General features: G+C 40.5%; 1 long non-coding RNA gene across 1 annotated transcript in view; it reads left to right on the top strand.

Moving 5' to 3' along the window:
- Positions 1 to 12,308, top strand: part of LOC138396970 (uncharacterized) — a 38,361-nt gene extending 26,053 nt beyond the window's left edge. The window contains exons 2-3 of the long non-coding RNA XR_011236173.1: positions 9,854 to 9,988; positions 12,248 to 12,308. This is a non-coding gene — a long non-coding RNA (uncharacterized lncRNA). The remainder of the gene's footprint in view (positions 1 to 9,853; positions 9,989 to 12,247) is intronic.
- Positions 12,309 to 12,769: the final 461 nt, after the last annotated feature.

The following is a 12,769-nucleotide window of genomic DNA, read 5'->3' on the forward strand; positions in this document are numbered from 1 at the left end:
ACCTCCAGGAATCTGGATCAGAGAATCTGGTGGACATTGTCATGAGTGGCAACTCAGCATCTCCTTCCTTCCTTCCAACGAATACTTTTTGGGTGCTTATTCTTAATAAATAATGGTATATTAATTCTATGGAATACTATGCAGTTAAATAAGGTAGATATATTTGTAGTCAATAAAAAATATGCTGTTTTACACTTCTAAAAAAATTAAAAATGTTATACATAACAAGTACTAAATTATATACTTCAAATAGTTAAATTGCATGGAGTGTGCATTATGCCTCAATGTAACTGTTTAAGAAATGAAAGATCAACAATTTCCCCACCCATCATTTTGTTTTATAAACTGCTATTCTGTCAAATCCAAAAGCCTGGAAACATACTTTTGCTTTACTAGTTTAACTAAAAAAATAATTAAAACATTTTTAAAAACCGAATAAAGTATTCAAAATGACCTGTTTTGCTATCAGGAACCTTGATCAATAAGTTGCATAGTGTTATTTCCTGTTCTTAATCTAATGTACTTTGATGCCAAAATAAATAAATAAACAAAAACCTACCAGGAAGTCTAATTTAAGTACTCTGCTAACTGTCCACATTCAGTGCTTGCCACACTGACTGCTTGGAGGTTCTTGGGGAAATGTTATTGATAGTTATTCTTCTTAAAAAATGGCTGGTTACCGGATCTTATTGTTAAAGACTAACTTTATTTCTCCTCCCATTATTTTTTCTTTCAGTTAGTTTTATTGTGGTAAAATACATGTAACAAAATTTATTATTTTAATTATTTGAAGTGTACAGTTGAGTGTATTTACATCATCTATAATGCGCGGTTCTCACCACCACCCACCTCAGTGGTGCTGCCGTTTGGTAACCCTGGAGCTCTGCACCCACTAAGCAGGAGCTCGCCCTCCCCTCCCCCGGCCGCCAGCAGCCACCTGCTCATTACTATCTCAGGGTTGGTTGGGGAGAGTATTCAATTGGTGAGTGTTTATTTAGTGTCTATTTAATGGTTAAAATTATTAGCGACATAAAGAATGTTGAAAGCATGGCATGCTTTAAAACACTGACAATATTGCTGGGCAGATAATACATATACGATAATTATATAGAAATGAATGAAAACATGGAATTATAATTGTAGCTTTTAAATATGTAGCTTGTATATATGCAAGTTGTAATAAATTATGGGGTACTAATAAGAGACCAAACAGATCAAAGAAAGTAATGCCAGCATTGATAAGAATTTAATTACGATGCCGGGCAGTGGTGCACAGCTGTAGTCCCCGTTGCTCCGAAGGATGAGGTGGGAGGACGACTTGAGCCTAGGAGTTCGAGTCCAGCTTGGGCAACATAGTGAGACCCTGTCTCTAAATAAAAAAGAGTTTAATATACGATTAGGAATGTATCACATTTTGTTGGAGAAGAAGGAAATCTTTCAGTAAATCATGCTACTTCAGTTGTTGCCTCTTTGGGAAAACACTGCATATTCTCATTTAATGTCATATAAAAAAGTAATTTCGTGGCTTCCAGTCTGGCATTTCAGGAGCTCCTAAGTCCCCACTCCGTCCTAACAACAACTGGAAAGCTGAACAGTCAAGAAAACCCAACTCTTAGCTCTTAGAGGAGTCAGACTACAGGACAAACTGCTGCACCAAAAATGAAGAGACAGGCAGATACAAAGAATCCCAGCTCCTCACAGCAGAGGCCTGCAAGCAGAAACCTCTGCGGGAACCAGTGCTGGGGCCGTAAAACCTGAGCTGTAACTGATGAGTTGCTGGACATTCTATGTGGACAACTCAGAGTTACAGACTCCAGAGGGACCGAGTCACAGGGGAGGGCCTCCATGCATTGCTGAGTTTTACCTCCAGGAGCTCAGCCAGGACCTCACAGTGAACACTGGAGAAAAACCCCTTTGTGCTTCTCACATGAGAAAGGAGAGACGAACCGTTCTGATAGATGCTGGAGCACTCTGTTCTTCACGAGGCCTCCCCTCTGGAGAGGTGATTCTAGCAGAGCCTAACCTACCTGGGGGAAGGGAATACCCAACTCCAGCCCCCTCTATCATTCTACTGGGCGAAAGGGAAACAAACAACTTCAGCCTCCTCCAGCCGTCCTGCCCCACCCAAGGGGGGACTGTGAAGCACCAGTGAAGTTCGCAGTGCAGGGCACAGGCTCACCAAAGACTGCAGTCTGATGACAGGGCTGGGAATGCCTCCCTCCCACACCTCACACTGCGTTACTGAAGGCCTGTGTACCCTGGTTCCTTGTACCCAATACATCACGTTTGCCTTTCAACAAAGAAGTGCAAGGCCTAAAAGGTAAAAAATAGCTTGAAGGGACTAAACAACCACAAGAATTAGAGTCAGATATGGCAGAAAGGTTGGAATAATCAGACCAGGAATTATTAAAGGCCATGATTAAAATGGTAAGGACTTTAAGGCAAAAAGTAAGCAACATGCAAGGTTAGATTTGTGATCTAAGCATAGAGGTAGAAATTCTAAGAAGAAACCGAAAAGAAGTGCTAGAGATAAAAAACACTATAGCAAAATGTACACTGCCTTTCATGGGCTCACAGGACAGGGCTGAGGATAGACTGTCACAGCTTGATGGTTGGAAACTTTCAAAACTGAAAAGCAAAGAGAAAAAAGCTGGGTGTGGGGGAACCCAAACCCAGAATAGAATATTCTAGAACTGTGGGGCAGCTACAAAGGGTGTAACATATGTATAATGGGAATGCTGGAAGTGAAGAAAGAAAGGAACAGGAGCAATATTTGAAGCACTCGTGCCTGAGAATTTCACCAAATTAATGTCGACGCCACACCAATGATCCAGGAAGCTCAGAGAACATCAAGCAGAATAAATGCCCAAAATACCTAAGCATATGATATTCAAATGTCAGAAAATTAAAATCCTTTCCTATAAAGGAGCAAAGTTAAGAACTATGTCTTTTTCCTCAGAAACTAAGCAAGAAGAGTGGAGTGAAAATATTGAACGTATTGAAAGAAAAAAAATCCACCCACCTAGAATTCTGTATCCAGCAAAGCTATGTCTTCCATAAAAAGTAAAAATACAGACTTTATTTTTTTATTTTTTTTTTTTTGGTTGAGACAGAGTCTCACTTTGTTGCCCAGGCTAGAGTGAGTGCCGTGGCGTCAGCTTAGCTCCCAGCAACCTCAGACTCCTCGGCTTAAGCGATCCTACTGCCTCAGCCTCCCGAGTAGCTGGGACTACAGGCATGCGCCACTATGCCCGGCTAATTTTTTCTATATAGATTTTTAGGTGTCCATATAATGTCTTTCTATTTTTAGTAGAGACGGGGTCTCGCTCAGGCTGGTCTTGAACTCCTGACCTTGAGCAATCCACCCGCCTCGGCCTCCCAGAGTGCTAGGATTACAGGCGTGAGCCACCGCGCCCGGCCAAAAATACAGACTTTATAAGACAGACAAAATTGAGGGAATTTCTTGCCAGTTACCTGCCTTTTTAGAAATTTTAAAAGAAGTTCTTCAGAGGAAAATTATATAGATTAAGGCTGGGCGCGGTGGCTCACGCCTGTAATCCTAGCACTCTGGGAGGCCGAGGTGGGCGGATCGTTTGAGCTCAGGAGTTCGAGACCAGCCTGAGCAAGAGCGAGACCCCATCTCTACTAAAAATAGAATTAAATTATATGGACAGCTAAAAATATATATAGAAAAAATTAGCCGGGCATGGTGGTGCATGCCTGTAGTCCCAGGTACTCGGGCGGCTGAGGCAGGAGGATCCCTTGAGCTCAGGAGTTTGAGGTTGCTGTGAGCTAGGCTGATGCCACGGCACTCACTCTAGCCTGGGCAACAGAGTGAGACTCTGTCTCAAAAAAAAAAAAAAAAAAAAAAGGAAAATTATATAGATTAGAAACCTGGATCTTCCTGAAGAATGGAAGACCATTCAAGAAGGAATAAGTGGATGCAAAAAAAATGATTCTAAAGTTTATATGCAGAGGCAGAAGACCCAGACTAGTCCACATAATTTTGAAGAATAATGAAGTTGGAGGACTGACAGTACCCAATTGCAAGACTCACAGTGATAAAGGGATACATAGCTAGATTTCAGTATAATTTTATTTAAGGTTTCTTAAGGGGCAAAGAGAGAAAAGTATGAGTAATGTTAATATATGAAAAATTAACACATAAATGGGAAAGTGGTATGAATAGACGAGGAATGAAAAATAATTTAAAATTGCTAGTAGACTTTTGGGGAAAGTTGAGACTTACCGAAGTAACAATGAAATGTACATCCAAAACAAATGGGATTAAGTTTTTAATTTTATGTAATATTTGATGCAAATGTTTGAAAATATTTTTATATTCATTTTAAACAACATAATAAAAAAGCAAAAACTTGAACTCATTACAAGTAAAACTCAGAACCTGTTTGATGGTGTGAATTTGCATGTGGCTTCCCTGCCTCCTCCCTGTCCCCTCCCTGTCCCCTCGCTGCTCTCCTGCCTGTTGTGTTTATCATTCTCTTGCATTAAAGCAATTTTCACATACATGTATATCCCCAAGCAGATTGTTCTATTTTGCCCATTTTAAAGGTTTTCCTGACTTGCTTTCTCCTTTTCTCTCCTCTTTTCCCTGCTGTTTGTGTAAAGTTGCTGTGACGGAGGGGCTGCGGTGAGCCTGAGTTTGTAGAGTGGAGAGTGTCAGTGTCGCCTGGGGCCTCATTAAAGTTACTCACAAGTTTTCTGTTTTTTATTTTGGAGGGTCACGAGCTACTTTTACTGAAAGGAGTCTGTTGTATTCCTCAAATGCATTTGAGCAGAAAAAAGATTGAGGACTATAGCAATGATCTCTGCAAGTCTTCCGGTCTTGGTCTTCCTTTTTGATGTCTCAGTCTTTGATAAAACAGAAATGAAGACTTACTCTAGGATCTTGTTGTTTACATAACAGCTGAAAAAGTTGAGTTTAAAAATTTTGTATTGCAGATTTAACATGTTGAAACCTGTGCTAGGCACCTTGAAAGACATTAGATGTAAAAATAAACGACATGTCTTGTCTTAGTTGAATTAAAAGAATTCTTTTGAGGAATATGTAGTTATGTGTGCAGGCAATAAATTTGTGAGAGAGATATAAACAAATTACTGGTAGAACACAAAATACAATTGAGTTTGATTTAGTTTGGTCAGGGAAGATTGGATTAGAGTAAGTCCTAGAAAGGACAGTTTTTACTAATTAGTAATGGGGCAGGGGAGAACATTCCAGAAGAAAGAACTGCATAAACAAAGGGCTAGAGGTGTGAGGTTTGGGGGCATATTTGGGAATGTGAATAGTACAGTTTAATAGTGATAGAATACACATCCAGGTAAGAAGGGGCTGAAAAGTTGGTTTGGCCACATCAACAAGGACCTTAAGTGATCAACTGTCTACACATAGGATCTAATTTTCTTTTTATTGGTGAACACCCAAATTACAATTCTTTTCTTGTATCTAGTCACGTCATTAATCATATTTACTAGATTAGAGAAGGATTTTTGTCTCTTTGCTTATTGCTGTATCCTTAGAGCGTAGAAGAGCTCCTGGTGTTGTCACAGGCGAATGTGAATTATATGTTAAATCAAGGAATAAATTTAGATTTTGTAAGAAGAATGTCAGTGGTTATACTTTAAAGAGATCTTGTCTTAATAGGTCAAGTTGTTTTAGATACTTTTATAGTACGCCCCAAACTTCATTGTATTCACCTCAGTTGGATTTGTCTTTCTCTTGCGTTCTTTGTAGTGTTCTACTTGGGCTTTTTTTTTTTTTTTAATACCTGTCATGAATTTAATGTAAATCACAATTCGGAGCCTGTCACAATCTCAAGCCTTAAAATATTGAATACGTGTACAGTGTGACAACAGTAGGTAAATTGGGGCCCCCATTCGCTGGAGCCAGTCCCACATGGGAAGCGTGTGGCAGGAGTGAAGAACACAGTGGCAACTGCTTGGTCCCACTGGATCTTTGCTCGTCTTCAGGAAGGACACTCCGGGTTGGGGAGGCCACATCCCGGCCCAGCCAGTTGAAATCGTCAGCGTCGTTCCAGTTATTTTTGCTCCTGTCTAAACCAGAGCCCTCGAGGTCTCTGTCCATCCCCGGGTAGGTCCAGGTGGAAGGGGCGAACTGGGTCCCACTGCGGCCCCCGCGATGGCCCTGCTGACCACCTGCAGGAAGACGCGGGTGTCCCCGTGCCGTGATGCGGAGCTGTCGCGGGCCACGGCCAGCGCGCAGTCCCTGCGGTCCTCCAGGGACACGGAGGCGGACCCTGGGCCGCAGAGCAGCCGGCAGCCGCGGGCCTTGGTCGGCTCAGGGTGCTGGGGTCGCCCCGGCTCAACCGCGCATCGCTCGGGTCGGTCAGAAGGGCTCGCGCTGGTGGCTCCTCGGCCTTCGTCCCCGGGACTCGGGACTCCGGGCGGGAGAAGCCGCAGCCCCGGCTGCAGCCGCAGCCTCCCGCCTCCTCCGAGGGCGGCCGGGGCGCCGGGAGCCGCGTCCACTGCGCGGCGGAAGCTCCGTCCGGCTCCGGTTCTGGGAAGCGAAACGCTCCTTGGGCTGCAGCTCCCGGCGCCGCTCGGCCAGGGCCGCCCGCACCGCGCCAGGTCCCCTGTCCCCGCGCAGGTCGCAGCGGCCGGGACCAAAACCGCGTCCTTGAGAAGTTCCTGCAGCCCCGGGAGCCGCGGGGCCGCCTCCCCGCCCTCCAGAAGCTTCCACGGCCGCTAGCTCCCGCGAAGGCAGCAGTGAAAAGTCGCTCTTCTCCTCCGCCACCTCCTGGCCCTGTCGCTTTTGCTTCCCTACTTAGGCTTTTAGTGCGAATGACCCTCCCCACAGGGCACCTGCATTGTGAGGTGTACCTGCTGTCTGTGTCTCGGTTCAGGCAGAGCTCACAAATCTTTGATTTTAACATTACATCTCTCTTCCTGAGGTGTGTAGCATTGCATCATTCTTTAATCTCGATTTTAATCATTTCTAGAAATATGTGACGTCACTTTTGGAGTTTTTGCCACTTGGTTCCCACTGTGTTTTTCTGCTTGTTATATTCTATAAATAGTTGTGTTTCCTATTTTAATATTATTTAGAAATGTTAGCTTTGCTGCTTCATATTTGATAGTTCTGAATAAATTATTTATAATTTTATATATGTGTATTTTGAAAACACTTACAAGTTTCATTATATATTAGCTATACCTATTTGTATTATTCCTTAGTGTTCTAGAAATTACAACATGCATGCTTAATGTACCATAGCCTCCCATGAATTAATATAATTGATTTACAATATATAATATATAACATTGTAGCATAATACCACTTCACAAACAATGTAAGAGATTTGCAATAGTATCATTCTGTTTATTCCCCCTTTCCCATCTGTTTGCTGTGGTTCTCATCTATTTTACTTCTACATGCATTATAAACCTAATGACACCTACAAATTATTTTTATCTTTGCTTTAAGCAGCCAATTATCTTTTAAAGAAATTAACAAAGGAAAAGATTGGCTCTTATATTTTTCCATATATTTACCATTTTGCAGAAGACATCTCTTTCTTTCTGCTTAATTTTTACTGAAGCTAGAAGTAATGTCTCACCATCCAAATTTTCATATTGCGGACAATTTATATGTCATATATTACCGTACAATTCATAGTTCCATGTGTATGCCAAATTTTCTCTACTGGTTTTAGGTTACTTTTTGGCAAGCATCAGCATTTTTTACTTTTTTTTTTTTTTTTAGACAGGATCTCATTCAGTCACCTATTCTAAAGTGCAGTGGTGTCATTACAACTCAAAGCAACTTCAAATTTCTGGGCTCAAGTGATCCTCCTGCCTCAGCCTCCTGAGTACCTGGGACTACAAGCATGTGCCACCATGCTTGGCTACAATTTTTTTTTTTCCTAATTTTTATAGAGATGAGGTCTTGCTTTTGCTCGGGCTGGTCTTGAACTGCTGGCCTCAAGCAATCTTCCTGCCTCGGCCTCCAAAGTGCTAGGTTTACAGGCATGAGCCACCATGCCTGGCCATTATTTATACGTTTTTAAATACTTCATTATGTTTAGCACAGTGCTTTACACAAAGTGGGCAACTATGTATTTTTTCAAGCGTGTAAGAATGACTGAAATTTTGTTGTTTTGTCTGAGTCTTTGTGTAATCTCACAGGGTTAAGTTGTATTATTACAGTTCACCATTAGATGTCGCTTTCTAACATATGTTCTTACCACTGAATTCCTGCTGTACAGCTTATCAGATCCTGAAAGTTGGCACTCCTCTATGAGTGCACTTAAACTGAGAAGTTTCTGTCTTCTTTCATCTTAAAGTTTCATCTTAAAGTGATTACTCTAAAACAGAAGTGTTTCTTAATTGTAATTTTTATTTATCTTTTAGTTTTACATCTCAGTTTGTACAGAACCAACTGATTTTCCTTAAGTTTTCTTTAAATTTGAATACTGGCATTATTTTTTATTTATTTTCTTGGAGCAAAGTCTGGAACTATTACAAGTAAAAGTGTGAAGAAGTAGGATATTCAAGAATACCTTTTAAAACATGTTCAACATGTATTCTGTCAGCGTAATTCTGAAAACCATCTCATTCTAGGAGCCCCACTGACCCCAGACTGACTGGAAGTGAGTCTTCTCAGGATAAGCTTTGATAGCAACTGTGGGGTTTACTTGGGTTTGTCAAGGAAAGGGAGAACTGAGGGGGCTGTGAAAAGAAGTGTGGAGGTGGAGAAAGAGGAGATTCACAGGGCTCAGTTGGCAATCACGCAGCACAGTGAAGTGCCGAGAATGAGCTTCCCTTGCTCATTCTGTTCCCTTACAGGACAGGAAAGGTCCAGGCAAGGAGATTTTAGGAATCCCAGAAGCTTTAATGTGTACTGTATTTTTAAGGCCTAGATTTTAAACTTAGTATTATAATCTGTAAGATTTAGAGATATGTTTCAGTTGTTGCCAAATGCTGGGATTCATGATCTAACACAAAGTTCGTGGTGAAGGTTTCATAGGCTCACTCTGTTCCTAACAGATGAGTCCCTCCAAGCTGAGTCAGGAGAGGCCTCTTTTGTAAAACCCGCAGTCACCAGACACCCAAGCTGTGGCCCCAGGGTTTTCCCCAGTCTTGCCAGGCACAGGTGGAGAATCATCTGGAGGTCGGGTGGCTATTTTCTTCAGTTACTCCAGAATATTGAAATGTGAATAAAATAGCAATGTTGTTTCTTAATAATGTAACAAATACTCCTGAAGTTAACATCTATTCAAGAATATGATTGTTCCTAATAATTTGTGGCCCTCTGGTATCCTGTTTGCCAGCTTTTCCCATCTTACCCCAGAAGTAACTATTAATACTTTTTGCATTTTCTGTTCATGGTTTTAATTTATTGAAATGCTTTCATTTATCAATATATGCATACAGAATTGGACTTTTTAAGCCATCATTATAATAAACCAAAGTACAAACAATTAGGGCATTTAAATTCCATTTTATATTGATCAAATTACAAACAATGCATTATTGATAAATGAAATTTTGTCATGTAAAATTTCTGTGCATTAGAATAAAACTTAAATTTGTTTAATAAAACATGTTGGCATAAGGTAGCCACTTGTCCTCTTTGGGAAAACCTTAACCCTTTCATTTTTAGACTCTCACTTTTTATGAAGTAATGAAGCAAATGGTAACTTGTATGAAGAAGGTGGTGAGGTGGACGGTAGGGAATGAGGCAGAAAGTTGGCAGTGCTACCTGCTACCTTGGTATGATCAGTAGTCAGGAGGCACTGATGATGGTACTCACTTGTGTTGATAATAATTCAATTTGTAATGTTTTTTTCCCTTATGTTTTTATGTCTTACTACAGCTAAAGAAGTAAACAGGTCATGGCACATTTAACAAAAAGATGACAGGTGGATACAAAAGCTATCCAGCATCTTTGGGCAGCCATTGAGATTATACGGAACCAGAAGCAAATTGCCAACATTGACCGTATTACAAAGTAAGTAAATTTAAACAAACAAACAAAAGAATCCCTGTAAAATTTCATGTGAGACCTTGGGGGGAAAGTCCAAAAATACTTTATTATGCTAATCAACATACATTACAAAGGACTGAAGTCACTTACCTTGCAGGAGTATATAGTTGTTAGAAAAACAAATACAGAAACATACACAAGCAACTTGTGTTTATAAAATAAATATTAGATAAGTAAAATATCAGTATGTATATTTATAATAGTTTTGCAGTTATCAGAATTTTTAACTCTTGGTAACTTTATTTAGGTGTTTTATTAAAAGGGCTTTTAGTTAATCATTTGTTTTAGGTAGTGAAGCTGTCTAAAAATAGTATACTGTTCGTTACTCATTGTAATACAGGAGAAGCATGGTATGTGCAGTAAGTAAATAACATCTTGCCTGTGTGCTCAGGCTTGTAATCCTAGCACTTTGGGAGGCTGAGGCAGGAGGATATCACCTTAGCCCAGGAGTTGGAGACTGCAGTGAGCTATGATGATGGCATTGTATTCTAACTGGGGCCACAGAGCCCCTCAAAGACCCTCTTAACAAAACAAAGCAAAATTGCATTAGGTCATAGCCCACTGACAGAATTTTTAACAATTTCATTCTATATTTTATAAATTATTAAACAAACCACTCAGTTTTTATTTTATTTTTATTTATTTATTTATTTATTTTTGAGACAGAGTCTCACTCTGTTGCCCAGGCTAGAGTGAGTGCCTTGGCGTTAGCCTAGCTCACAGCAACCTCAAACTCCTGAGCTCAAGTGATTCTCCTGTCTCAGCCTCCCGAGTAGCTGGGACTACAGGCATGCACCACCATGCCCGGCTAATTTTTTTTCTATATATATTTTTAGCTGTCCATATAATTTCTTTCTATTTTTAGTAGAGATGGGGTCTCGCTCTTGCTCAGGCTGGTCTCGAACTCCTGAGCTCAAACGATCCGCCCACCTCGGCCTCCCAGAGTGCTAGGATTACAGGCGTGAGCCACCGCGCCCGGCCTACCACTCAGTTTTTAAAAAGAAAGTTCCTCCCCACTCCAGTTTCTAATGCTATTTATATTGGTAGACAAAGATTCAGGACACAAAATAAAATCAAACTAATTTATGACTCTTCTATTTACTTGTTATATACTAATTATAAGGATGTCTTAAAATAAGAACTTGGTTTTATTTTGTTTCTCTGGGTATTTTTAAAGGAATGAAGCCAAATTTATCCTAGCACTCTGGGAGGCCGAGGTGGGCAGATTGTTTGAGCTCAGGAGTTTGAGACCAGCCCGAGCAAGAGTGAGACCCGTCTCTACTAAAAATAGAAAGAAATTATATGGACAACTAAAAATATATATAGAAAAAATTAGCTGGGCATGGTGGTGCATGCCTGTAGTCCCAGCTACTTTGGAGGCTGAGGCAAGAGGATTCCTTGAGCCCAGGAGTTTGAGGTTGCTGTGAGCTAGGCTGATGCCACGGCATTCTAGCCCGGGTGACAGAGTGTGAGACTCTGTCTCAAAAAAAAAAAAAAAGCCAAATTTATCTTTTTAAATGTTTGGAGGTTGGTTTTGTTGTTGTTGTTACTGTTGTTAATTTAGATAAAATTTCTTTATACCTATATCTCCATATTCTTTAAATGCTATGTGTAAAAATGGAAAACAGATAATTTACAAAAGCTCACTTAAACGCTTTTTTTTTGGCCTTTGTTAATAAGTAACAAAATTGAATTCCATATATTTTTGTCCCTTCCCTGTATTCTGGTGAAGATCATAAAATTACTTGCAAGGGAAGGAACAGAAGATAGAGAAAGGGTTCAGGCTCTGTGTGCCTCTGACTCTACACTCACGCTCAGAATACTTTAAAGCTGACCGTGCACAACTCTTAGCTCCTGTAGCTTAGTGGAAGGAACAAAATAATACTGTATGAAAAATAAGAATAAAATAAATAGTACATTGTTTTAATTATTATACTTTTAATTAAACAAATAATTTGAGGTGTGGTAGCTAAATACAAATTACAGAGAGGTGATGTTGATAATACAAACATTTAAAAAATCTCGAAGACTTAAAAGTAGTATTTTCTTATGGTTGAGACTTTTAACAAAACAGTTTTTGTATATCAAAATTGCTCACAGAAGGCTGCTGAAATGCAATACTGTTCTTTGGATTTGTTTTTAAAAATTAAAATCATGTAAGCTTGACTGAACCATTTCAGTTTTTCAGACTACTCCTTTTTCTCACGTGTGGCATCTTTCTAGATCTCACGTGTAGCATCCTTCTAGAAGCTCTAGGGATGTTCCCTAGGAAGCTGTCAGACTCCCCTAGTGAATGTTGCTGTTAGGTTGTGACCACCTGCCCTGTGGGAGTCAGAGAATTAACCCCACAGTGCCGGGTGCAGAGGTCTGTTGGATTATCACAGCACCTGTGTGTGCGCAAGTTAACCTGTGGCAAAAGATGCAAAGGTTGTTGAACAGGATTGCACACGCCTTCTCCTTTTGTATCGCGGCTTGTCGGTAAGTGTTCCTTTCTCTCCTTGCTTCATCAGTGTAGCCTTAAATGATGCCAAGGGTTATCTTCCTTCATGTTGTGAGGTCCATAGCTCCTAAATTAAATGTCAATAAATTTATTTTACCTAGTAAATAGTCTTAGTTTTATTAGTGTCATATAAAGATTGATGAAAAGAAAGGAAGAAAACCCGAGGTTAAGTGCTCAGGAGGGGTTCCCCGTGTGTCCTCTGCCTTGTCCCCTCTGAGAGCTGTGCGGCATTTCCTCCCATCACA

The sequence above is a fragment of the Eulemur rufifrons genome, chromosome 1 (genome assembly GCF_041146395.1).
Source record: "Eulemur rufifrons isolate Redbay chromosome 1, OSU_ERuf_1, whole genome shotgun sequence".
NCBI classification, from domain to species: domain Eukaryota; kingdom Metazoa; phylum Chordata; class Mammalia; order Primates; family Lemuridae; genus Eulemur; species Eulemur rufifrons.